Below are 27527 nucleotides of genomic sequence, written 5' to 3'. Positions count from 1 at the left end.
AGGGAGATTTAGGTTTGTTCTGCTGTTTCCTCACCACGGCTTCCTCCTGGGGTCTTGCCAGAGTGACAAGAGCGGTGGCATGGAGAGCTCTGTCAGGAACTTGACAGCTGGGTGGCCTTGGACAAGTCACTTCACCTCTATGAGATCAGGATTCCTCATCTATGAGTGACGTACAGAAAGTGCTGGGAAAGTGCCACATGTGCAGTGATCTGAGTAAGTGGTGGCTTCTTTTCACAGCGTGGATGACATCAGTTGGGACACCTTGCTCAGGTCCCTGTTCCAGCCCTGAAATGTTTCGTTCGCTCCAGGGGATGGTCCACTGTGACTTCTTCTAAGAATTCAGGTTTCCAGGGTGAGCAGCACGACTTGAAGGCATTGAGCAAATGGGGCCTGGTGATCTGGGCCACCCCAGCTGGCAGGAAGGACAATGCTGTCCGGACACACTGGACGGGGATTTGCCCCACTTCCACCCCTTGGTCACACAGCGGTGCCTGGGTGTGAGGTCCAGGGCTCTACTGCAGACCCACGGGAGGAACTCACACAGTTGGTTAGGAAGAGACAGTCTTGCCAAGTGAGGCCGCGTCCGTCCGAGATGCTAACCTAGCCGTATGTGTCCCCGTCTTTGCAACCTACTTCAGTAAATGGAAACGAAATTGCTCCATTAAATTTCTAAATGCCACATTAAAGAAAACAAAACAGACAGACAAAACAAAAAACCTCCCAGGCTGAGAGGGATAAATCCAAAACAAAATAGCGGGTTACAATGTTTTCCACAAACAATTAGGCTTGATTTCAGACCAAGAAATGCAATCTTGGGAAATGTCTCAGGATCGCAGGGTTCTGCTGAGTTCTTGGGGCAACAAAGCTGTTGAAAAGCGTGGGTTGCAGTGGCTACCTTCACCCCCTGGTCGGGATTTCTTAAGCCTCGTCACAACCCTATGAGGTGGGGACTGTCACTCTTCCCACTTACTAGGGGACACAACTGAGGCATGACAAGGTTAGTAGTGTAGGTAGTAAGTGGGGAGTGGGATGCTAACCACAGCTCATAACCACTCTGTTGCGCTGCCCCTCATAATCTAGAAGTGGCTGCAGCACCCAGTACCAGGAGTAGCCCGGGCCCTATTCCCTAGACACCCAGGACCTGTGGGGTGCACCAGTGTGCAAGGAGCAGCTTCCACGGGCTTAGGATGTCCCTTTCTTTCTTTCTTCTTCTTCTTTTTTTTTAAATTATTTTTTTAGTTGTAGATAAACAGGATACTTTTACTTTATTTATATTTTAATGTGGTGCTGAGGATGGAACCCACTGCCTCACACGTGCTAGGCAAGTGCCCTCCCAATGAGCCACAACCCCAGCCCTCAAGGTGTCCATTTCTGAGTGTGTCCCCTTAGCCTCGGTGTTTGGAAATCCATCATAACCTTGTTATATTTGTTCCCATTTCACAACCACGGACACTGAGGCTTGGTAGGGTTAAACCACTTCTCTGAGGTTGTGTACAGCTAATGTACCATAAAACTAGAACCTACATCCTTTATTAGCGATTCCCAGACACTTGCTGTCTCTGATGACATGGAACCAAGTCAAAGCACAGTCAAGCAATGAGTGGGGAAAGCTGCAGATGTTCACCAGGTTTCCTTCCTAGTCAGACCAGGGAGATGGTGTGGGCAGGGACTGGCTTCAGAGACAGACAGGTGGACTTGTGCAAGTGACTCCATGCCATTGAACCTTGTCTATAAATATTTGGCCTGTCCTAGATGCTCAATAAATGTTTTTAAGAATAAATAGATGAACAAAAAAAGTACCTCCTTGTATTTGCATAGGGATTAAACAGGGTATTTTATGCATAATACATGGCTTAGAACCAAGGCTCAGAAATGCTGATTGCACTGGTCCATGGGATCTACATCCCCATATTCAACCAACAGTGGATGAAAAATATTTTAAAAAATTGCACCTAAACTGAACACATACATTTTTTTTCTTGTCATGATTCCCTAAACAACAGGATATAACAACTATTTATGTCACATTCACCTTGCATTAGGTGTTATGAGTAAGGTGGAGATGTGTGTGTGGAGGATGTGCACAGGTTACCTGCAAATGCCGCACCAGGTCACCTAAGGCACTGAGTGCCCGAGCACTATGCTATTTGCAAGGGTCTTGGATTCACTGCCCTGCAGACACTGCAGGAGGACTGTGCCCTCATCACTGTGCGGCAGACTTGTGTATTCATTAGCCTCTTGCACCTCCCCAAGAATCTCATGAAACAGGTCCTGCCGTGTCCCGGTTTTCTGCAGCAGGAAACCAAACAGGACTGGGAGTGGAATAATTCTTAGAGAAGAGCTCATCCCTTTTAATAAAAAACTGTGCCTTTAAAAAACAAAAAAGTCATAACAAGGGCTGCAGGAGGGCTCAGGGGAAACAGAAGGGCGGCAGGACTTGGGATTTAGTCCTGCAAGTGTTCTGGCCTCCCCTGAGCCCTCCACCTTTGAGGTGCATCCCAGGGCTGGCGGGGTGGTCTCCCTACCTCTGCATTTGCCATCAGCCCTCCTGTCAGCAGAGAGCATGGAGCCGGAGTGCCCAGCTGTGCTATTACCGACAATAATAGTAATCCTAATGAATTGTAGGCTGATGAATCACTGATTGCAGGGGAGAAAAAAATTCCAAGTGAGCTGATTGAAATTCTTAATAAAGCTTATTCTTAGGGAAGGGTCTGGCTTGGCAGGGGAGGGCTGGGGATATCAGGCTCCAAAGGGAGATTTTTTTTAGAAGGTCCTCACAGTCAAATTGCAGAATACTTCTCTTCTGTATGCTTGTTTCAGCCAGAGCCATTTCCCACACAATGTCAAAATGGCCTGGCTTCTGCGCTGCGCTCCTTAAAGGCAGGGACGGAGTCCACCCCGGTGCCCTAGATCTCTACACGGCATCCAGAACAGAGTCCATGTGAACACATTTGGTCCATTTTGTGACATAAGGAGTCTAGCTAGGTACGAGTGAGAGGAACAAGGAAACGACAAAAAGAGCAGAAGGAGATGCCACGGGGTGAGAAGGCAGATTTGTTTCTGAGTCCCAATTGTCAAAGGGCTTAGAGAAATTGATCGTTCAAACTGGAGCCACGCAAAGCCAATTATGCTGGAGATAATCCTGGTGGCCATCCTCTCTTCCCGGGCTATGCAGCCTCGTTTCCTGCAGCTTTTCTGAAGACAAGCCAGCTCCCCGTGAGCAGGCATCACCCCCCTGGTGTCCCTTTCTCAGAAAGTGCCTTCTCCACTGGTGGTGTCGCCTAATTTAATTGCAAATGCCCTTGACAGGCTCACGCTCCCTGGTGATGCAATTACTGTTGGTCCCTCCATGTGTTGCCACCTGTGCCCCCTTTGGCATGGGGGTAGAGCCAGAGTAAACCCAATGTCAACATCAATTGTAATTTAATGCAGTTTGCTGGAGAAGACCCTGGGGAGAGGGGTGAGGGAAATCAATTCTAATGACTGAAAAACAATATGAGAATTAAAAGAGGCTACAGCTGAACTCCTCTGGAATGGACAGAAAGATTCCTCTGAGTTTCCTGCCCCCAGGTCAGTCGAGAAGGTGGCTGATTCCATAAACAGGCCTGGAGAGCAGGCTCTAGGTCGGGCACTGTGCCAGACGTGGAGGGGGATGGAGATGGCCTAGGCAAGAGCCATGTCCTCAGGAGGGTTTCTCTGGGAGTGTGGAGGGTGTGGGGGTCAGGATACTGAGATGGATCAAAAAGACTGGCATGGCAGAATTTGGCAAGTGGCTAATGACAGGGAGGTCTACCTTCCCTTTGGGGCAGGCCAACCCTTCATGGAGGATGGACACATCAGGGCTTTTTGCAGCTGTTTGCTCCACAGCAAACTGATCAGAGGCCCTCAGGAGACTGGGTGGCTTAGGGCAGTTCATTCTAGCACCTTCCAAGGAGAAAGGGGATTGCTGGTGTATTTTCTAGACTCAGTCCACAGCGAGCCATCTGCCAATCCAGAGGCAGCTCTTTGGAGCCTGGGTTTCCCTGCTTCACTTAAGGATGGGATGATGGCTGCCTGGTCTTCAGAGTCCCTTTTGAAAAGAGAGCAGCCACAGAGAAGGGGTCAACAGGGGCTCTAGCTGTGGGGCTTGGAATCCTTGAAGCAATCCAGGGCAAAGGGTCGTTCAGCACAACCCTGGGCAGACGGCTGGCTTCAAGTACAGCTGGCAGGGGCCCAAGGAAAGCACTGGCCAGTCTGGGTCACCACCACACACTGTCCTGGGATGAGCCCTGGTGGGTAATCAAGGCAGAGGGTGGCAACACCCACAGGAAGAGATCCAGACATGGGGGTGGAGGGGGGCAGGACAGGGCCACCTACGAAACCTCCCCCAGCCCAGGCCTGCCCACTGCTCTGCGTCCTCCTCCATCTGCTATCCCCTTCCAGGACCTCCTGTTTTTCAAATCTTCCTCCTTCATTTGTATGTGTGTATCTACACGGCACATAGATTTTATTAGACATTCACATGTGTATTATATATGTGCATTTGTGTGTGTGTGTGTGTGTGTGTGTGTATGTGTGTGGTGCTGGGGATTGAGCCCAGGGCTTTAGCCACCCCAAGCAATGCCCTGCCACTGAGCTATAGCCCAACACTCTCTTTTCTTCTTTCTACCCACACTCCCCAGTCACCACCCATCATTCTCTCTCTGTCGCACTCACGTACTCATTCCTGGAATGAGGCCTAGTGGGCTCATCTCACACTCCACACACTCTTACTTTCCCATCTTCAACCACACACTCACGCTTACTCTCACACACACAGAGCAAAGGGTCAAGGCCACAGGCCCAGCAGTCAATTAGATCTGGTTCAAATCCTGTCTCTGATGCCCTGTGGGCCTGGGAATGTGACTTAATCTCTCTTATTCTCCATTTCCTTGTCTTACAAAATGAAGAGAATAATAGGGCCTCCCTCCTAGGGCAGTAGGGGGAATCACACATGTGGACAGCAGTGATTTGAATTGTGGTCTGTCTGTCTCTTGTGGCTGCGTTTGCACTGGGAGCTGCCTGTGTGACAGTGCAGGTCAAGATGCCCCTGTTGCTATGGTAATGCTGGCCAGGGTAGCTACATGCAAAGGCACTTGGCTCTGTAAGTTGAGGCCTTGAGTTCAGCATCTTCTCCCAGGGGTAGTGAGTTCTGAGCAAAACAAGATGACCCTAATGTCTCGCCAGTCCTGAGTCCTTCAGTTTTCCTGCTTTGCTGAAACTTTCCCACAAATAACCTTTGGATGAAACCTATAGAATAAACTTGCTGAGCTAGCTCTGCAGTCTGTCAAGCCTCACCAGGGCTCAGCCACCCACCTGGCCCCAGCTTTTTCTCCCTTTGTGTGTCTGTTTGTCTTTTCTTTATCCCCCATGGCTCCTGTATCCTGTATCTCCCTTAATTGACAGCCAGGACCCAGAGTAGAGATGGGGCCGAGGCACACATACCCAAGACTCTAAAATCAGTCTGCTTGGACCTATGTGAACATTTTTAGGTGGCATGGTTCCTTCTTCCTCCTGATATAGCCTCTCCTGCAACACAGACAGGGCCTACTTGGCTTTACACATTTGCTTTTTTGGACAAGAGTGAGCGGTTAGGATGATCATCATAATTTTCTGAATTCTATTCTATCATATTGTTCAAAAATTATTAATAGACTTTAATTTTTTGATCAGTTTTAGGTTTAAAGAAAAATGGCAGAAACTAGAGAGCCGTCCTGTAACTCTTCAACCTTCCTTTGGGTTTCTCCTGATATTAACACGTGGTACCGCAGCACATTTGCTACTGAGGAGCCATGTTGGCACATCATTTCTAGCCTGAGTCCCTCTTTGTTTCAGAGTTCTGCTCTGTGCTGTGCCTTCTATGGGTCTTGACAAACAGCGTCATGTAACAGTGTCACCCAGAATAGGTTCACGGCCCCAACTCCCTGTTCTCTACCTGTTCATCCGATCTCAACCCCTGATCTCTTTCTCACCTCTCAGTTTTGCCTCTACCACAATGTTAGTAGGTGGGGTCCTCAGTACGCAGCCTTTTTAGGTTGGCGTCTTTCATTGCATTTAAGGTTCCTCTGTGTCCAATGTGGCTCGACAGTCCATTTCTGTTTTTGGTTAAATAACGCCCCATTGTATGGAGGTCTCTATCCACTTCCTCATCGAAGGGCATCTTAGTTGCTCCAAATATTTAGCACATATTGCTTTTTATGGTATTTTTCTTTTTTTCCCGAATTGAAAGCCTTTCAGAAACCTGATTCAAATATATATGTCCTCAGGTCGTCACAGAAGCCTCCCAAATGCATGGGCGAGACATGCCCGTCTCAGGTCTAGACCCAGCAGTGGCCCGGGCCACTCAGCCAAGGCTCCAGATCATGGAATTTCACAACAATCCTGCAAAGGACTAATTGTTTGTCTAATGCTTCTATTTAAAATCAGGGTTTCTTAAGCTTGGCTGAGTTGACATTTTGGGCCAGATAATTCTAGCTGAGGAGGGCTGTGGTGGGCAGTAGGATGTTTAGATGAAGCGGACAGCATCCCTGCTTCGAACCGGAATAAGCGCCCAGTCTCCAGACACTGTGTATCGTCCCGGAGGAGGGGGAGAACAAAACTGCTCCTCCCACTTCTGAGAAGCGCTGTTTAAAAGCTTTGATATTGTCAGTGCTGCTATGAGACCTTCTGATGCCACCCAGATCCTCCAACCGAAGCCCCCACCCCCTAGGAGAGGGTCTCAGCTCCACAGGACAGCAAGGAGGGGGCTCCGTCCTCCCATGTCCTCCTGAACTTCGCTCTTGCTGGGTGTGTTTGCTTTGATCACAGCCACACTCTGTCACTACACACTAGCCGTCACTAGCCGTCACTAGCCTCTGGCTGATTCTTCCAGAGAAGACAAATTCCAAAGTCATGAGTTTAAGTTGTCACCAAAGATCATCCTGCTTATAGGAGTCCAGCCTGTGTCCTGACTGCAGTCCAGGGACTTCCCCATGAGCCAGAAAAGTCCCAGCAGCGGGGCCATGATAGGCCACCACCTGCCCTTCCACTCACCCGGGTCTATCCCTCAGCAGCTCCTGTTGGCTCCTCCTCCAAAATACACCCCGGATCCAACAACTGCTTTATGGCCACTTTTCTGACCCTGGTTCAGGCTCCCATTGTCTCTTGCCTGGTCTCCTCTTTGGACATAAAGTCTCTAAGAATTACACACACCCCCAACTCCGCCCCCAGAACTGAGGTTTAACTCAGAGGTGCTCTGCCAATGAGCTATATCTTCCGTCCTTTTTTAAAAAAAAGTTTTTATTTTTGACACAGGGTCTTGCACAGGGTCTTGCTGAGTTGGCCATGCTGGCTTCAAACTTGTGATCTTCCTGCCTCATTCTCCCAAGTTGCTGGGATTACAGGCATGAGCCAACTTGCCCGGCTCCTTTTTTAAAAAAATATTGCTCCAGAGTGATCTTAAAAACCATAATTCGGATCCTGTCACTCCCTGGCTTTAATGGCTTCCCATTCCAAAGCATACAGATGAATTTTGTGTGTTTCTACCACTTTGTCTGTGGCCCTTGTCTCTGTATTCTTCAGGAGTGTCTTTAGATGTGGACCTCTAAAAAACCACAGGCCTGACATAGATGGCTTAGCAGGGGTGGGTGCCCCCGGCACAGATGCCTCCCGAGGTCCACTTGTCCCACCTGCACCCTGGGTTTCCTCCCCTTGCCTCTGATCCCACCAGGTTTGTCACTCCTTCCCTTTCCACGAGGGCCAGGCTTCTATGGCCAAGGTGACCCCTGCAATATAGGACCTGCTGCACTTTCTTTGCTCAGATGCCACCTGGCTAGACCCATGGGCTCTGACTTTTCCAGGGATGCCCAGAGAAACCAGGTACTCCACCCTGAATGCAAAGGAGAGGTGGTGCTGGTGCAGTCCCCTGGGACCAATGAAAGGCAGAAAAAGGAAGAGGACAAACTCCTCATTCTCTCTAGTCCTGGGGGACTTCTCTGAGAACTGCCAGTTCTGCTAGAATGCTTGAAAACAAGAATTGGTTCCAACACAATTGATGTATCAGATCACATTGAGTATAGTGTGAATTTTGCATTTGCTTATTCCTGAGTTCAGCAGCTAGGAACAGCAGGGGAACCCAGAAAGCTTTGTTCAGCTGAACGGAGCTGTCCAGGAATTCACAGAACACAGGCATGCACACACTCCGGGTGACTGACAGCTCCCTTGGTTCACCTCGTGTTACACGCCTTGCCATTCACACCTGCTGTTGGAACTGGGGCTGGCTTTCCCCCTCTTCGCCATGTTTAACTCAGAGGTGCTGCAACTCTCTATAGTAAAGTGCCATATTCTTGTACTATTTGTGCATTTCTAAATCACAGACATCAGGTAAAACTATGCTATTGCTATTAGCATTTTTTTTTTTTTAAAGTATTATGTCCTCAGGCGCATTTCCCTGTGGTTGTGATTTTTCATGTGTGGTTTTGCACCGGGTGGTGGTTTTGGGGAACACATATGCTGCATTATGGTGTAACTAACAGTACCACACACTGCCACCGCAGAGCCATTCTGTGTGCCAGAGCAACTGGTGAGCTTCTCGCGAAGTGACCAGTCAGCAGAACGAGGCATTTGGAGCACGTGCTTTCTCTCTTTCACTTCCTGAACGTCTTGCTCTTGGTCCTGCCTGGGATTGCACATTTCCTCTCCTGCACTCACCCCCATCCTTATCCCACTGCCCATAAAGTGTCATACGCTTTGTCTCCACCTCTAGAGGGAACCTGGGCTCAGGTAGTGCACCCACAATGCCTAACCGCAAGGTGGAGAAGGCGGTACAATGGAAAACAGGAAGCAGCCAAAGGGTTGAAGCCGGTGGATGAGGAGGGACATCAGGAAACCAGGGGGGAGGGGAAGGGAAGGTGAGCTCTTCAGGGGGACTGGGAAGTCAGGACAAGGAGTCTAGAAGTCAGTGCCAGCGTAATGAGAAGGTGTCTGATGGCCACAGTCCCTGGGAGTGATGTGACTTGGTCTGGACTTTGAAGAGATAGGTTGGCCGAGGAGTGAAGGAAAGACTGCAAACAGCAAGAGCACTTGTGGGAGACCCCTCCAGCCAGGTGAGAGATGGCAGAGTCTGCACAGGGCAGCAGAAGCGGGACTCAGGAAGTGGCAATCCCTGCCATTATCTCTGTGCGCTTGATGGGGAAGGAGAAATTCTAGGGACCCAAGAGTCAGTTCTGTGTATTTCACTATTATCTGTTTCTGGGTACATCACTATTCTTTAAAGAAAGGAAGAAAAACTTCCAAAAAATTCAAATTTGGGGAGGTGGTGCCAAAGAACCATAGCTATAGCGGTTGCAAAACTGCAAAGCTTATTCATGCACAGGCTATGTGTGTGCACACATGTGTCTGTGTGTGTGTGTGTGTGTGTGTGTGTGTATGTGGTGTGAAGACTGTAGCAGGTGCCACCTGCTGTTTCCACTCACTCCTTTCAGGGAACAATGAGTCCACATGATAAACCACAGTGCAGAGCTTGTGTCTACAACCTGGCCAAAGAAAGGAGAGATTAATTACACAGGAAGGTGGGAATCTCAGAGGCAGATTACGAGAACAAGCTAGCAATTTGGAATCTGATTAGTAACTACTAAAATCAGAACTTCCAGTTAGGGAGTGTACTGAAAACAGTCCATTTTTTTAGGGGTACATGGGAGCAGGAAAGGAGATTGACTTAAATTAATTAAACGTAGTGTTAAATTAAACTAAGTGTTCTTTGATGCACACTGTATCATTCTTGCACAGTTCATGAAAATCTGGTGCACAGCTTCATTACATTTGCTAGATGAAAGTTGGAGGGAGCTGGGCTTGCCATGCACATGTGAATGTGGTACTTTCTTAATAGTGAAAATTGTGGAACAGCAGAATGTGTGACTTCAGATGGGACAGAAGCCCCTTCTCAGGAGAAGCAGGTAGACTGAAGAGCAGAAAGGGGATGGATTTTGGGGGTGGGGAAAGCTGGATGCTGGTTCTCACGCTGCTTCCTCCCAGCAGCTGGCCTCTAGCAAGTTGCCCATCCTAAAGGACTCCTGGGTGAGTCCACTCCCATGCCACAAGCCACATTCATCAGACTACTTCATTTCCATGTGTGCGTAAGCAATATGCACACGGTCACGTCAAGGAGAAGGAGTTAGCAAGTGCTTCCTGTGTGTTCCAGGCACTGTTCCAGCCTCATGACCTGGATGATCACAGCCCTAAGAGGTAAACACTGTCATCCCCATTTACAGAGGAGAAGTAAACGCAGAGAAGCAAGCAATGGGCTCCCGGTCACAGAGGTGCCAAATGGTGAGACGCACAGACAGATCCAAGATTCTGGCTGGAGGCAAAGAGACAGGAGGCCCCAGGTCCAGGTGCTCACAAACCTTCATCCCAGGAGGAGGCGAGGGCTGATAGCTCCATCAGGGACCCTTCCAGCAACACTCTGGGGCCCAGCAAACAGCCTGCCCACGCTCTCGCGTCTGCACCGGGGAACTCCAGCATGCAGGTCACTGGTATGAGTCCAGCTGGGGACTTAGAGAAGGCACTGCTTTCTGAGCCACTAGGTTCTCTGCACTCAAATTCGAATGGGTTCCCCTCTCCTTTCTCTCATTGCCAGGGGCAAGAGCTCAGGGCTCTATGATTTGATTTCCCGTTGTCAGAAGGATCAGGTGACTAGCAGCAGCAGTTTGGATGCTGGTCCGGCTGAGGCAGTTTCAACCCTGGCTTCTGTGGTGGAATATCCTCCCTTTGGGGCTTCTTTTTTAAACACTTACTTATTTATTCCAATTTGTTATACATGACAGCAGAATGCATTTCAGTTCATAGCACACATATAGAGGAGCATGATTTTTCATGTCTCTCGTTGTTCACAAAGCAGAGTCACACCATTCGTGTCTTCATACATGTACTTAGGGTGATGATGTCCATCTCGTTCCACCATCTTTCCTACCCCCATGCCCCCTCCTTTCCTCTCCCTCCCCTTTGCCCTATCTAAACTTCCTCCATTCCTCCCATGCTCCCCACCCCATCCCTATTAAGGATCAGCATCCACATATCAGAGAAAACATTTGGCCTTTGGATTTTAGGGATTGGCTTACTTTACTTAGCATAATATTTTCCAACTCCATCCATTTACCTGCAAATGCCATGATTTTATTTTTTTTTAATGCTGATTAATATTCCATTGTGTGTATATACCATAGTTTCTTTATCCACTTAGCTGCATCAGTTTATGCTGATTCCCAGTTTTCCAAGGAATCTCCATACTACTTTCCATATTTGCCGAACCAATTTGCAGCCCCATCAGCAACGTATGAGTATGCCTTTTCCCTCACATCCTCGCTAACACTTATTGTTGTATTTATTTAATAGCTGCCATTCTGACTGGAGAGAGATGAAATCTTAGAGTAGTTTTGATTTGCATTTCTCTAATTGCTAGAGATGTTGAACATTTTTTTTTATATATTTGTTGATTGATAGTATATCATCTTCTGAGAAGTGTCTGTTTAGTTCCCTGGCCCGTTTATTGATTGGGTAATTTGTTTCTTCAGTGTTAAGATTTTTGAGTTCTTTATACATCCTAGAGTTTAGTGCTCTATCTGATGTGCATGTGGTAAAAATTTGCTCCCATTCTGAAGGCTCTCTATTCACCTCACTGATTGTTTCTTTTGTTGAGAAGAAGCTTTTTAGTTTGAATTCATCCCATTTATTGATTTTTTAAAATTTTATTTCTTGCGCTATAGGAGTCTTACTAAGAAAGTTGACATGATGGAATTTGGGCCTACTTTTCTTCTATTAGGTATAGGGTCTCTGGTTTAATTTCTAGGTCCTTGATCCACTTTGAGTTTTGTGCATAGTAGAGAGAGGGGGTTAATTTAATTTTTCTATATATGGATTTCCAGTTTTCCCTGCACCATTTGTTGAAGACGCTTTCTCCAATATATGTTTTTGGCACCTTTGTCTAGTATGCGATAATTATATTTATGTGGGTTTGTCTCTGTGTCCTCTATCCTGTACCATTGGTCTGCAAGTCTATTTTGGTGCCAATACCATGCTGTTTTTGTTACTATTGCTCTGTAGTATAATTTAATGTCTGATATTGTGATATCACCTGCTTCACTCTTCTTGCTAAGGATTGCTTTGGCTATTCTGTGTCTCTTATTTTTCCAAATGAATTTCATGACTGCTTTTTCTATTTCTAAAGGAATGTCATTGGGATTTTGATTGGGCTTGCATTAAATCTGTATAGCGCTTTTGGTAATATGGTCATTTTGATAATATTAATTCTGCCTATCCAAGAACAAGGGAGATCTTTCCATCTTCTAAGGTCTTCTTTAATTTCTTTCTTTAGCTTTTATTGTAGAGGTCTTTCATCTCTTTTGTTAAGTTCATTCCCAAGTATTTTATTTTTTTTTTGAAGTTATTGTAAATGGGGTAGTTTTCCTACTTTCTCTTTCAGAGGATTTGTCACTGATGTACAGAAATGCATTTGACTTATGGCTGTTGATTTTATATCCTGCTATTTTGCTGAGTTTATTTATTAGTTCTGGAAGTTTTCTGGTGGAATTTTTTGGATCCTCTAGGTATAGAATCATGTTGTCGGCAAATAGTGATAGTTTGAGTTCTTCTTTTCTAATCCATATCCCTTTAATTTCTTTCATCTATCTAATTGCACTGGCTAGAGTTTCAACAACTATGTTAAATAGAAGTGGAGAAAGAAAGCATCCTTGTTTTGTTCCAGTTTTTAGAGGGAATGGTTTCAATTTTTCTCCATTTAGGATAATGTTGGCCTTGGGCTTAGCATAGGTAGCTTTACAATGTTGAGATATATTTTTGTTATCCCTAGTTTTTCTAGTGTTTTGAACATGAAGGGGTTCTGTAATTTGTTGAATACTTTTTCTTAATCTATTGAGATGATCATATGATTTTTATCTTTAAGTCTATTGATGTGATGAATTACATTTATTGATTTCTGTATGTTGAAGCAATCTTGTATCCCTGGGATGAACCCCACTTGATGGTGGCCCACTATCTTTTTAATATGTCTTTGTACTCAATTTGCCAAAATTTTATTAAGAATTTTTACATCTATGTTCATTAGAGATATTGGTCTGAAGTTTTCTTTCTTTGATGTGTCTTTGTCTGGTTTTGGAGTCAGGGTGATATTGGTCTTATAAAATGAGTTTGGAAGTGTTTTCTCTTTTTCTATTTCATGAAATAATTTGAGGAGTACTGGTATTAGTTCTTCTTTGAAAGTCTTGTAGAACTTGGCTCTGTATCCATCCAGTCCTGGGCTTCTCTTGGTTGGTAGGATTCTGATGGTATCTTCTATTTCATTGCTTGAAATTGATCTGTTTAATTTGTGTATATCATCCTGATTCAGTTTGGGCAAATCATATGACTCTAGAAATTTGTTGATGCCTTTGATATTTTCTATTTTATTGGAGTACAAATTTTCAAAATAATTTCTAACTATCTTCTATATTTCTGTAATGTCTGTCATGATATTTCCTTTTTCATTATGGATGATAGTAATTTGAATTTTCTCTCCTCTTCTCGTCATTAGTGTGGCTATGCGTTTATCAATTATACTTATTTTTTCAAAGAACCAACTTTTTGTTTTGTTAGTTTTTTGAATTGTTTCTTTTGTTTCAATTTCATTGATTTCAGCTCTGATGTTAATTAGTTCCTGTCTTCTACAATTTTTGGTATTGTTTATTCTTCTTTTACTAGAGCTTTGAGATATAATGTTAGGTAATTTTTTGTTGACTTTTTCTTCTTTTAAGGAATGAACTCCATGCAATGAGCTTTCCTCTTAGTCCTGCCTTTGCAGTGTCCTTGAGATTTCGATATGTTGTATCTGTGTTCTCATTCACCTTTAAGAATTTTTAAATCCCCTCCTTGATGTCTTCTGCAACCCATTTTTCATTCAACAGCTTATTATTTAGTCTCCAGTTATTTGTTGGAGTAGCTTCTATTTTTTATTTTATCATTGAATTCTAATTTCATTCTATTATGATCTGATAGAATGCAAGCAGCATCTCTACTTTTTTGTATTTGCTAAGAGGGTTGCTTTGTGGCATAATATATGGTCTATTTTAGAGAAGGATCCATGTGCTGCTGAGAAGAAAGTGTATTCACTCATTGGTGGATGAAATATTTTATATATGTCTGATAAGTCTGAGTTATTTATTGTATTATTGAGTTCTATAGTTTCTTTGTTCAGCTTTTGTTTGGAAGATCTATTCAGTGGTGAAAGAGGTGTGTTAAAGTCACCCAGAATGATTGTGGTGTGGTCTATTTGATTCTTGAACTTGAGAAGACTTTGTTTGATGAATGTAGATGCTCCATTGTTTGGGGCATATATGTTTATACTTGTTATGTCTTGTTGATGTATGTTTCCCTTAAGCAGTATGAAATGTCCTTCTTTATCCATTCTGATTAACTTTGGCTTGAAATCTACTTTGTTTGATATGAGGATGGAAACCCCTGCCTGTTTCCACAGTCCGTGTGAGTGGCATGTTGTTTCCCAACCTTTGACCTTCAGTCTGTGGATATCTTTTCCTATGAGATGAGTCTCTTGAAGGCAGCATATTGTTGGTTCTTCTTTTTTTTTTTTTTAAATCCAATCTGCCAGTCTATGTCTTTTTAAAAAATTTATAGTTGTATATGGACACAATGCCTTTATTTATTTTTACGTGGTGCTGAGGATTGAACCCCGTGCTAGGCAAGTGCTCCAGCCCCAGCCCTAATCTATGTCTTTTGATTGGTGAGTTTAGGCCATTAACATTCAGGGTTATTATTGACACATGATTTGTATTCCTGGTCAATCTTGTTTATTTTTGGTATTTAATTTGACTTGTTTTCTCTTTTCATTGGTTTTTCCTTTAGTGTAATACCTCCCTTTGCTGATTTTCATTTTTTTTTTTTCATTTCCTCCTCATGGAATATTTTGCCAAGGATGTTCTGTAGTACAGACTTTCTAGTTATAAATTCTTTTGTTTATCATGGAAGGTTTTTATTTCTTCATCAAATATAAAGCTTAACTTTGCTGGATATAAGATTCTTGGTTGGCGTCCATTTTCTTTCAGAGCTTGGTATGTGTTATTCTAGGATCTTCTAGCTTTCTGGATCTGGGTTGAAAAATCTGCAGAGATCCTAATTGTTTTTCTCCCTATAGGTAATCTGATTCCTTTCTCTTGTGGTTTTTAAAATTCTATCCTTATTCTGTTTGCTAGGCATTTTCATTATAATGTGTCTTGGTGTAGATCTGTTGTAATTTTTGTACATTTGATGTCCTGTAAACTTCTTGTATTTGATTTTCCAATTTATTCTTCATGTTCGGGAGATTTTCTGATATTATTTCATTGAGGAGACTGTGCATTCCTTTGGTTTGAATCTCTGTGCCTTCCTCTATCCCAATAAATCTTAGATTTGGTTTTTTGATGTTATCCCATAATTCTTGGATGTTCTGTTCATGGTTTCTTACCATCTTCATTGTATGGTGAACTTTATTTTCAAGACTGTATATTTTGTCTTCCTTATCTGATCTTCTGTCTTCCAAGTGGTCTAGTCTGTTGGTGATGCTTTCTGTTGAGTTTTTAAATTTAATTTATTGTTTCCTTCATTTCAAAGATTTCTGATTTGTTTTTTCAGAATCTATGTCTTTCTTGAAGTAGTATTTTGCTATCTGTATTTGCTCCCTTATCTCTTTATTGGACTGATCAATTTTTGCCTGTATTTGCTCACTTAGGTCATTATTTAATTTGTAGATCATTTTAATTAAGTACATTCTGAACTCCTTCTCTGACATTTCATCAACTGTACTGTTCATGGATTTTATTATTGTAATATCTTGATTTGTTTAGGGCACTTTCCTCCCTTGTTCTTTGATGCTGTGTATGTATCTTCCTTTCTTGCAGTGCAGATCTGAGGCATTACAGTTTCTACCCCATAATCTTATGTGTCCCTGCAGATAACCTGTACCTCACCTTGGTCTTGGGCTTCTAGACCCTGCTGGTGTCCCATGGCAAATGCTACTGCAACTAACCGTGGTAGTGGCAATAGCAGAGATAACTCAAGATAGCAGTGAGGATGTCCCAAGATGGATGCAGCCACTTTCAGAGATGGAGCTGGAAGGGTGGGCTGCCTGTTTGGATATGCAGCTGCCTCCAGGACCTATCTGTTGTCCCAAGGTGGAGGTTACTGGGTGGGGAGGGCTATGGTGATGGCTGCAGTGTCCCAGGATGGAACGGGGGTAGGCCTAGGTCCTGGTGTGGATCTTCAGGTTGGAGGGGTGGTCCTAGGCCTGGGGCTGGGATCTGGGGTAGGTCTGCTGGTTGGTTCTGGGGTCCCGTGTGGGTCTGCCAGTTGGCTGGGTGGTCCTCGGACTGACTTTGGCCTTGGCTCCTGTGCAGGTGGGTGGGGTGGTCCTAGGCCTAGGGCTGGGTTGCCGCGTGGGTCTGCAGGTCAGTGGGTCAGTCCTGGGCTGGGGCCTTAGGAGCATCTTGATCTCAAGGTTCCAAAGCCATAGCAATAGCTGGTATTTTTGGTGGCCTTGCTGAACCTTTATCGGGTGAGCAGAAAGGGGTCAGTGGGGTAAAGGCACAGGCTCTGGATCAGACAGTGTCCAAGTCCCAGCCCCTCTGTGGACTGTCACTCAGGAAGTCACTCATTGTCAGGCTTCAAGCTCCTACCTCCAAAAATTGAATGGCAATGGTGCCTCTCAGGGCTGTTTTGAGGATTAAATGAGACAAGATTAAATGAGATGGTGCTAGACACGTTCCCAAGTACTGGGCAGCACTAGAAAACATTTTAGTAACTTTAAACTCATTTACTTCTCCTAACAACCCTCGCAGAGCGAGGAGTGAGATTCTTTCCCTTTTATGGCTCAGAGGAGGCAAATGACATAGCAACGTCACATATCTGCAAGAGGCAGAACCAGCCTTTGAACTAGTTGTGTGAATGCGCAGGAAGCAGCCTGAGGATGGAGCTGGGGTTCAGTGGTGGAGAGAGACCCAAGGCTGATATGGACGCCAGCTCTGCCACTCTGAGGAAATCAGTTAAGTTCTTTGGGCCTCAGTTTCTTCCTCTGTGGAATGGGAAAAATACCAGTCCTGATTGTTGTTGAAAGAATCAAGTCTGAGAGAGACTCGAGGTGTTGGGCTATTGTGAAAAAGGAAACGATGCAGGAAAACATCTTCAGACAGGCCTTTCTTTCACTGGACCTACACCTCGGGGCAGACGGCCTTTAGGGCAAACCTTGGGTACCGGAGCCTGCAGCGGGGCACGTGGCTCCCTTGGGTTCCCAGGCTGTGCTCCTCCTCTGCAGGACGGCTGTGTAGGACAGGCGATGCAGCTGTTCCTGGTGCTCTGGAGAGTCCGCCAGGCCCCCCTCCTTTTGGGGGGGGATTCCACTTGTCGCCCTAGACACCTGGGATCAGGTGCAAAGTGGCAGAGGCAGATGCTGACTCAACGTCCTGCGCCGAGGTCTCCTCTGAGGTCAAGTTCACTCTGTGGCTCTTGGAGCAGGAGAAATTATGAGGATGTCCCCAGTTTATCCTTGAGGACTCCTCCCACAGGGTTTCCTCTGGAGGATTTTGGGAAACAGGCTGCTGCCTGCAGGAGCAGTCTTGGTACCTTTCCCCTCCCTGTGGCCATGCTCTGGGACACACCTCCTCCTAGGGGCCTCCCACGGTGACTCTGGCCATGAGCTTTGCGTTGGAATGTTGGATGGCGGTGATGTGATGCAAGCCAAGACTTGAGAAAGACTGGCAGATTTACGTTTGTACCCTTGTTCCTCTGTCATCACCATGAGCTTGTGCCTGGGTGGGCCTGTGGGGTGAGTGACATGGAGCTCCATCTCCTGCCACCCCACCAGGGGTTGTCTTAGATCAGCTAATGCCCAGAGATGTGGGTGAGCCCACTCAGGACCTGCAGAGTCCCTAGCAGACTGGAGGTGTGTGAGCCGTCTCCACCCTGAGCCTGGAGATCTGTGAGCTAAGCATAAGTTGCCTGTGGTCCTCCACTCAGGCCTGGGATTGTTTGTTACACAGCACTATCACCTCAATAAATAGCTGATACACAGATATGTTTTTTAAAAAATATAACACCCTATGACTTTGATTGTATTTTGCTACATGATTCAAATTCACCTTTCTCTGCCTCTTTCTTTGCTCCTAAAGGTCCTGGCAGGAAACATTATTTTCCACTGATACACATGGCCCTACAGATAGCTTCTGATGGCTCCACTCAATGAAATTCTGACTGGAGCAAATAGAAAATGCAACACCTCCCTTCTATCTCACTCTTCTTCTTCCTGTTTATTTATTTTAATAAAATCCAATGCATATTTTAAATAAACGGGTCATATATGTTTAAGATGAGCCCCCACCAGTGCTAAGCCAGACTGCACGTCCTCAATGCAGCCCAAGCCTCCCCTGCCCAGGGCTTCTCCTCGTCATGGGGATATGAGGCCCTGTGTTTCCATGGCGTCACTCCTGTGCATCTGTGATAATGCCCTCGTCACTGTGACGAGGTGGCAAATCCCGACCAACTGAACTCAGATGACCTCCTACTGGCCTCAGGATTTGGGTCAGGTTCCCTGAATCCTGAGGAACATGCAAGGTGAGGATCATGATGACAGTGGTCACCTCCCAGGGTTGCCTGGGCAGGTTTAATGAAAGTGTACAACTCCCGGCTTGGCACCTGGCTGTAGTAAGCACTCACTATGCATCAGCTGCTTGCAATCGTGTGTGGCACCCTGGAATCTGAAGTGCTAGCTGGCATTTAATACGCATCGTCTCTCTACTGTCTTAAGTATTTTAGGTATTCTTTTAAGGCTCCTTGGGTGTTTATTTCATTTCAAACCTCATGGCAACTGTTAATGTAGATAGTGTTTTTATCCCTGATTTTTGATGAGAAGATTGAGGCACAGAGAGGTAGAATAACTTATCCAAGGCCACACAGCTAAGAGACAACCCTTATTGTCTTCCTTACACTTTTTTATAGTTATTCACCCATCTTTCTCATTGGTTGATCTCACTGGAATGTGCAATGAATGCTTGCCTTCAAGGGCTTAGCACAGTGCCTGGCCCATAGACCCATATGGTGACAGAGGTTGCCAGAGGGTGGTCTGTATCCTTGTGCTCTTTTCTCTCTTGACATGCACCCCCTTGAGGGCAGAGGGCTGGGTCCCCTGATCCCTGCACCTGCCTGCTACTGAATCTGATGGACAGATGGTGCCGTGAGGAAGAGGCCTGGGCTGCTTCTCACTCTGGCCTCAGCTCTGGGCTGCCTAACGCTCCAGCTCCTATCAGGACACAGGAAGCAAACGAGGCTCTTAGCAGCCTCAGGCGAGCGGTGTGTGTGGGGGGGTGAACTGAGCAGATGGGTGTACACAGGAGTGTTTAATAACGCTATCACGCTACCCCTTCCTCGCGGAGCCGTTGTGACATTCTGCGTTAAAAAAGTGACAACCTTCCATTGCTGTGCATCCCCCAGGCCTGGCATCGCAGAGCTCCCTGCCCCAGAGAGCTCGTGTTTTCTGGCAGCCAACGGCACACGGGGATCGGGGACACTGATGGCTTTGTGCAAAAATATCCTCGTGGAACCCTTTTCAGCCCTTTGTAGTGCGGTTGTTCTGCTCGCTTGTCAGAAGCGTAATTTTCATTAAATATTAAGAAGCTGTTTGTTAAAATAATGTCGTCATGGTAACCAGGCGGGGGAGGGGGCTGAAGAAGTCTGGTGCGGCCCGAATCCCAGCATATTAATCAAGTGCTTGGTACTCTGTAGAGAGCGTCCCTCTGAGCCTCCTGGTGACAATGAATCTGGAGGATGTGATGGCTGGGGCCTTGTAGATGGCAATGGCAAAGGCGTGGGCTCTCAGGAGGTCCTTGGAGCTGTGTGGTGTCTGCTGGACAAATGGACGGGTGGACTGATGGATGGGCAAATGAATGAATGTCAAAACCCACATTTTTGATGTTTGTGCCTGAGCTCTTTCTTCCTTTTCTTGGTACTAGGGATTAAACCCGGGAGTGCGTCACCACTCAGCCACATCCCCAGGCCCTTTATATTTTGAGACAGGATCTCACTAAGTTGCCCAGGGCCTCACTGAATGGCTGAGGCTGGCCTCCAACTAGTGATCATCCTGCCTCAGCCTCCTGAGTTGCTGGGGTTACAGGTGTGGGCCACCATGCGTGGCTCGTTGGAGCCGTTTCTGACAGTTCTGGTTTTCAGTTGCCCTTTTATAGTAGAAAGGAGTTTTGCCAAAAAATTGGGGGCGGGGGGGGGGGTGGCGGCTAGGGAATTAAAGAGGGAGGCAAAGATTTCTCTTGCTCTAAAGGAGAGCGAAAGGCGATGGCAGAGAAGCAAAGCAGGAAAGTCTGCAGCCCGATTGCCTGGGCCCCGTCTGGCTCTGCCACATCTCTGGGGACGGTGACCCGTTCCCCCAAGCCTTGGTCTCCACTCTCAGAACGTGGCCCAGGGCTGTGTGTCCTTGCCTCTGGGGACTGGAAGATCAGAGGAGACGGTACTTGATCAAGTGATAACTCCTTTCTATCTCTGCTGGTACTTGCACAGGGCCTGCTGCTGTTCCTGCAAATGTCACTAATGTCACCATGCAGGGAAGGTCCCAGGGCATTGGTAGCTAAAGGCCCCACGGGGCCCTGGTCATCCAGGGCAGTGTCCAGACCAGGTCCAGGGGACGCCACAGCCCAGGTGCTTTCTGAGGTCACACTGTGTTCTCTGAAGGGCCAGAGGGAGGTCACTTGCGAACTGCTGAGGTTTGGATATGGCATGAGCATGTCCCCCAACGGGTCCTGTGCTGGAAGCCTGATCCCCACTGGAGCCCTGTCGAGGTGGTAGGACTTTAAGAGGAGGGGCCTAGTGGAAGGGGCTTAGGTCACAGTGGCACTGCCCTAGGAGGACATTAACATAGTCCCCTCAGAGGCCCAGTGTGAGCAAGTTGTCATAACAGGAGCAAACGCCTGACTCTGTGTCTCTCTGCCTTCCTGTCTCACTGTGTGTCTCTTGCAGATGTGCCCCTGCCACTGTGATGCCATGTGTCCACAGGCCCTCACGGGAGGCCAAACCAATGTGGCCACCCGATCTTGGACTTTCAACCTCTGAAATTGTGAGCTTAATAAACTCTCTTTTTTACTCACTATCCAGCCTCAGGTGTTTTGTTATAGCAACATGCAATGGACTAACACACCATCTCTCTTGTAATCTTGTTTTGTTTTTGCAAAGCTTTTATAAATACAAAACCATTCTTCGCTCACTGGCCATACAAAGCCAGACCCAGTAGGCTGGCTGTAATAATGATATGATAAAACAGAAGAAAAAGGAAAGGAAAGTAAAGGAGATGTAGACAGTGCCTTTTTTCCACTAAAAGTAAGTTGAAGGGCTACTCCCTGGTTCTGGAGGGAGACACATCAGTACATTGTGACACTTTAGCATGCTGCAGAGGAGCACCCACAGGTGGGACATCACTTCTGCAAAAATATATGCCACTGGATTTGTTTCACATGTGGTCTAGACGCAGAGGCCTACCCCAAGTTCAATGCTTCCCGATGGGTCCCTTCTGAAAATCACAGCCACAGTCATCAGTCCATTATCTTGGGCGCTGAATGCCCTGCAGACTCTCACATTGCGTGCTGGTTTTGGTAGCCCCCCTTTCCCCAATATCCCCACCCTCCGATCTCAGTCCTTGTGGTCTGGCAATGCCTGGTGGGCACATGTGACCAGTCCTGGCCAGTGAGCATGGTCCACCCCTGCAGATGGCTCACAGGGGGACATGTGGCCTGGGTCTTTCAATCCCAGGGCACGCGAGGGCCTTTGGGAAGCGAAATCCTCTTTCCATGGGAATAGCTGTTGGTGGCCACTCTGTCACAGTGTCAGGGTGGGAAACCTGCCTGAATGGGGCCCACACAGAAGCTGAGCCAGGGCTGCAGAGAGGACTCCTATTGTTATTGTTTGAGCCCAGCGGGGTGCCAGCTCAGACTTTCCAATTACATGGACCACCTTTCTGTTTTACACTCAGGTCAACTTGAATTGGATTTCTCTCTTATAACCCAAAGTCTCCCGTGACCACATATCCACTAAGCATTGTTATCTGATAATTTCAGGTATTATCATTTTCTTGACCAAAAACTTTGGGCTCCAAAACACACGGAACAGGGTTTAGGGCCGGGTGACCAGGACAAAGCTTGAGACAGACACAAAGGACGGGTGAGATGCCATTTCTCCCTTTTCTCTTCCTTTCTCCTGTGGCTGAGATACACGGGGTCCACTTGTGGGACTGGGGGAAGGAGCCAAGATCACCTCACATGCCCTTGAACCTGCACCTGACCCAGTGCCTGCCGCGGAGCCTTACGTGTAGTCGGTCAGGGTGGAGTGAACGTCACACCAGAGGCAGGTGGGAAGTTGCAGCTCCGGTTCCTGATGGAACCGCTGCTTCTGGTCCTGCCTCCTAAGTGCTGATGCCACTCTGTCCCTAGCCCGGCTGTCTCCTGGCTCTGAGCTGTCCCTGGGAGAGCCCACCCTCGGGCTCCCTGCCTTCTCCATGGGCCTGCTGTCTACCTTGAGACTGGTGATGCCAGGCCACGCTGATTTTTCGTAGGGCAGTAGGCTGGGAGGCTAGGGCAGGGGGAGGGGGACACAGTTAGGGAGGGTGACATATTTGAAGAAGTCCCAGGCGATCGCATTTCTTCCTCCTCTCCCTCCCCAGCAGGAGCACAGCCACCAGGTTGGCCATCAGTGGCCTATGTGCTGGTGACTCCCCAGAGCATCCCTCCCTCCCTCCCTGAGCTGGTTTCTGAGTTCCAGGGCTATGAGGACGTCCCCACTAGGACGATGTCACAAACACTAATCCGAGCTTAACAGCAACACTGATGGTGGGTAACAGGCTCTCACCGAGAATATTCACCTGGTCCGGATATAGTTTTTAACATTTTTATGTTAAATGGTGGTGGGGGGGGGACCAGGCCTTGCCCCTGCTGGGCCAGTGCTCCCCACCAAGCTGCAGCCCCAGCCCAGCCAGACAGAGTTCCTAACGTTTTACATGTACTGATCCTAGCCCTCCCAGGTTGGTAATGATAATAACCACTTAATTTTCACTATACAGAGGAAGATCTGAGGCTCAGTGAAGTTAAACGACCCCTCCTCGTCCATGGTGCTGGCCAGGTAGCTGAGCCAGAACTTGATTCCATCCAAGGGCTCCTGAGACCACGGTAGCTGCTGGTCTATGCTGCCCTCTGCTCCATGCACAATCCACGGGCACGTGGAAGGCCACACTCCCAGGCCACCTCTCCATCCACCATGTTTTCTGTCGGCCCACTACTTGGTGAACAGGGTCATTTTCTCTTACGGTTCCCAAACCAAGCCTGGGACTTGCTCTCAGTCCCTCCTTCTATCCCCACCCAAGTCCAGCCAGGTGTTGCTCAGAGTTGTTTCTGGAGCAAGCCTCCCACCCTTCCATCCCTGCTGTGGCTGCTGGGGTCCAGCTGGTCATTCATTCCCTCTCTCCATCAGACTGGCTGCCACCCAGCCTCTGCCTCCGACCCTCCCACCTGTCTGAGCCCAAGGCATCACACCTCTGAAAGTCACCTCTTGCTTCCTGCAGGCAGTCTGGCCCCTCTCATGGCATCCGAGGACCTCTGGGTTGCACTGATCCTCCTCGCCCACCTCAGCCACCACGTGCTCCCGCGAGGCTCTCCTGCCCCAACAACCCAGGCTTCCTGACACTCCCCAAATGCCCATGCTCATCTGCCTCTGTGCCTTTGCTGAGCTTCCTGTCTCCCCTGTCTGCAGGAATCCTCCCTCCTCCAGGGTCTCTGAACTCGTGGGCAGAAGGGAACACTTCATTTCTATAGTAGGCAACTTGCCATCTTTTTGAAGCCAGTCAAGTGATCGTGACACACACACTGACTTCTGCATTTACTGAGTGGTTTTGTTACCGCTTTTACTCTGTGCTAGGCACTGTCCTAGGCACATTCCAGAAATTCATAAGCTTTTATGAGTCTTCAACATAGTCATCCTGACTACTCTATGAGGCAGCCCATTTTATGGATAAGGAGACCGAGGCCCAAAGAAGTTAAATAACTTGTCTGAAATCACAGAACTAGCAAAGGGGGAGAAGAGATTCCAAGTCTGGCCCCTACAGCATGATCTTAAGGACTCTGCTTTATTGCTTTGTGTTGGGTGGTAGAGACTTTAAGAGTCAAGAAGAGGGGACAGGGGCCTCAGGGGAAGCTACTGGACTTGCACTGAGTTTTGATATGACGCCTTGGTCTGCCCTGGCCTCTTGGTGACAGCTCCTCAGTGACCCCACGCTGGCCATGCACTCTGGCCCCAAGGCCTCCTCTTTGCCCCCTAGCCTCCCTCAGCTCCATCTCAGGAGGGAAGAGTCTGAGACTGTCCAAGGATGAAGATAGAGACCCTCAAGGCCACCATACTAGGAAGTGGAGCTTGGGTGGGGAGAAGGGAAGAGCGGGATGGGGACAGTCTCCTCTCTGCAGCCCGTGGAGCTGTGGGATGACTGCTGGGGTGGGGCCCCATGGGGGCAGGTTGCTCCCCGGGTGGGGACAGGGCCCGAGCTGCAGAGCGGTTCTGCTCTGGGTCCAGAAGAGAAGACCAAAGAGTGAGGGTATGCAGCCTGGTGAGCCAGAGGGCACTGGGCCAGATGCTCCAGGTGGCTGGGATAAGGTACGCACCTGTCTGTCACCCACCTTAGAATCCCAGCCCTCAGCCCAAACCCAGGGGTCCTCATGAGCTCAGCTGTGCTTCCCTAACCCTCTGCGGCCACCCACACCAGGCCCCGTGACCAGGGCACAGCTTCTCCAGCCTTGCCTCACACAGACTTTCCTTTTTCCCTTTTCTTCCTTTCCTCTCCCCGCCCCCTCTGAGCAGGGACTTGTTCTTTCTCCTGCAGATTCTCAAAGACTTAGGCTGAGGCCCACTGAGAGCGGAGCTCCGTTTCAAAAGTCTAAACCCATTTTTAACAAGGAGATCCCATCCAAACCCATTTTTAACAAGGAGAGCCCATCCTCTGGGTGCGCGCACACTCGAATCTGTTGGCGTCAGTGTGGCACGAGCTCACCTTTCCTGTCCCGCCTTTCCCTGCGGAGGGAGTGGATTCGATTGCTGACACGACTGCGCAGAAGGGACAGTGAGGACACGGTCCGGGTGCTGCGCAGCCCAGTCCCTGCTAGAGAAACGCTGTGCTGGGGGACTCACTGTGCTACAGACACCTTTGGCTGCTTTCATATCAGGACCCTGGGAGCCACTCCTCCCAGAAGACCAGAGCAGAGCCTCAAGTGTGGGATTTACATGAACACTTCCCACTGAAGAATCATCAGGCACAAAAAGGAGAAGCCCTTGAAAGACTAACAGGAGTCATTTGAAAACTATGTTGCTTTTTTTTTTTTTTTTTTTTAAATCAAACTGTACCAATTTTCTGGACCCTATTCAAAGAGCAAAGCTCACCTCTTATCTCATTTACTCTCCCAAACCACTCTACGAGATGTTATTTCCCCATGTTATAGATCACGAAACTCTAGGAAAACTCGCTCTGGACTACCCTGCAGCACCACACACGTGTGAACTCTGGAAAAGCAGCTTCTCCGCAGCAAGTGCAGCGGAGCCTAATTCAATTTCCCTGGCCATCTCAGATGGAGGCCAAGCTGCCCACTGAATGGTTTTCCACTTCAATAAACTCCCTGCTTTTGTGAGAGCGTCAGCCATTCAGGCCAGAGTCATGGCCTGGAGGCACAGGTCAAGTATGCTCAGCTGGGGTCACACCTGCAGCACAGACCGTGGGGCCCCTCTCTCTGTATCAGTCCACTCAGGCCAAGCTGAGTTCCTGTAGGGAGAGGCGGCCAAGCGCCCCACGTGGGGAGCCCCTGGGAGGAAGACTTCTTGCTCACTTGGGTTGGTCCAGGTGAGCGAGGTTCGCCGGGCCTTGCCTCTCTAATCGAACATGAGGCTGCGGATTTAAAACCATGAAGAGTGGAAGCAGGAAGATGACCTTAGACATCACTTTGTCTAAGGATGCCAAAGAGTGGCATGTGGGTCACGGTCCTTTTTCTAGCCTCCTTGGCAGACATCGCTAATCCGTGGCAGCATCTCTGCAGCAGGGGTGCCTCAGCACAGTTCCCTGGCAGCCGGGGCCACTGGACCCTTTCATTCCTGCCTGCTTCCCACCCAAGGCAGAGAGAGAAGTTGTAGTTGCTTGGCAGGTACCAGGAAAAAGAACCTGGTGTGTTTTTAGACTCCTGGGCGTGGGGCTGGGCTTATGTCATGCACAATTTGGCCAGCACCACGATCTTGTGCTCAGCTAGGGTCACGGTGAGATGGGGCAGAGGAGCCACAAGGGAGGCCCCTGAGCAAGCTAATTCTATAGCCTCAGGCCTTGCACTAAAGTCAGAAGTGTGGCCTTGAGAGTGTTCCACGCAGATATAATTTATCTGAAATACAGTAAAAATCCTGGGGTGGTGGCTGCTGCTGCCTTCTGCCAAGGGAACCATTGTTCTGGGAAGCCAGTGACAAGCTGTTCATCTTCTAGCCTTGGGGACAGCCAGACCTCCCTAGGGAAGGGGTGGGGGCTGATGTGGAGTGGGGACCAAGACCAAACTGCTCAAACTCGAAGTCTGCCACGGTTTCCGGGTGTGGCGATGGAGTCTGTTTTTGTGTGCTAGTGTCTTCCAGTTTTCAAGACCACTTCAGAGAGGGAAGGATGTTGGCGTATGGTGTCCTTGTTCACTGGGGGAAAGGGACATTAGAGAAGTCGCGCTGGCAGAGCTGCCTCTGGCTTTGGACCAATGTCAGAACCAAGGGGGACCATCAGAGGGAGACTGCAGGAGAAATGGTGTCCCCGACCACAGTGTCTGCTGTAGAGAATGGGCTCAGAGTGGGCCCCTTGCTTCATCTCAGACCCAACACTGAGTCTAACCCACAACTAGAAGAAGGGCTAATAGCCACTGAGTGCTCACCAGGACGTAGACGGGGCCAAGCAGCTTGATATGAATGACCTTCTCGAATCCTCACCACCACGCTGGGAGATAGTCACTACCCCATCCCCATTATACAGATGAGAAAACCAACGCACAGAGAAGCTGGCAACTTGCCTGAGGCCCCACAGCCAGTGGAACAGCCAGGACTTGAATCCAGGGTCACTGCCGCTAAGCACAGACACCGGCCTCCCGGAACTGCCCCTTGGATACTTGATTTTTCACCATGATTTACTGAGCACCTACTTGGGGTCCAGTGAGTGCAAGGACACAGCTCTGTCCTCGAAGCTCAACTGGCGCCTGAAGACTCGCAAGGACCAGCCAAGAAGAGACTCAGATCCCCTGTTGAGCCTTCCTCCTCCTCCTCTTCCCTGCCCCCTCCCCGATACCATTCAGGGTTCCGCTGCACACACAGCCCATGCGCAGTCACTGTCAAACTCGATTCTCATCCAGGCTGCCAGCTACTGAGAGAAAAACAGCATCTCTGGCCTCCCACAGCGCCCT

At 48.0% G+C, this 27527-nt stretch overlaps 1 protein-coding gene across 1 annotated transcript in view; it reads right to left on the bottom strand.

The window, feature by feature from the left end:
* Zhx2 (zinc fingers and homeoboxes 2) overlaps positions 1-27527 on the bottom strand; it is a 161977-nt gene that overhangs the window by 66259 nt on the left and 68191 nt on the right. The window lies entirely within an intron of this gene.

Source organism: Callospermophilus lateralis, chromosome 16 (genome assembly GCF_048772815.1).
Source record: "Callospermophilus lateralis isolate mCalLat2 chromosome 16, mCalLat2.hap1, whole genome shotgun sequence".
Classification (NCBI taxonomy): Eukaryota; Metazoa; Chordata; class Mammalia; order Rodentia; family Sciuridae; genus Callospermophilus; species Callospermophilus lateralis.
The sequence above is the reverse complement of the archived record's forward strand: the minus strand, read 5'-3'. Positions and strand labels throughout refer to the sequence as shown.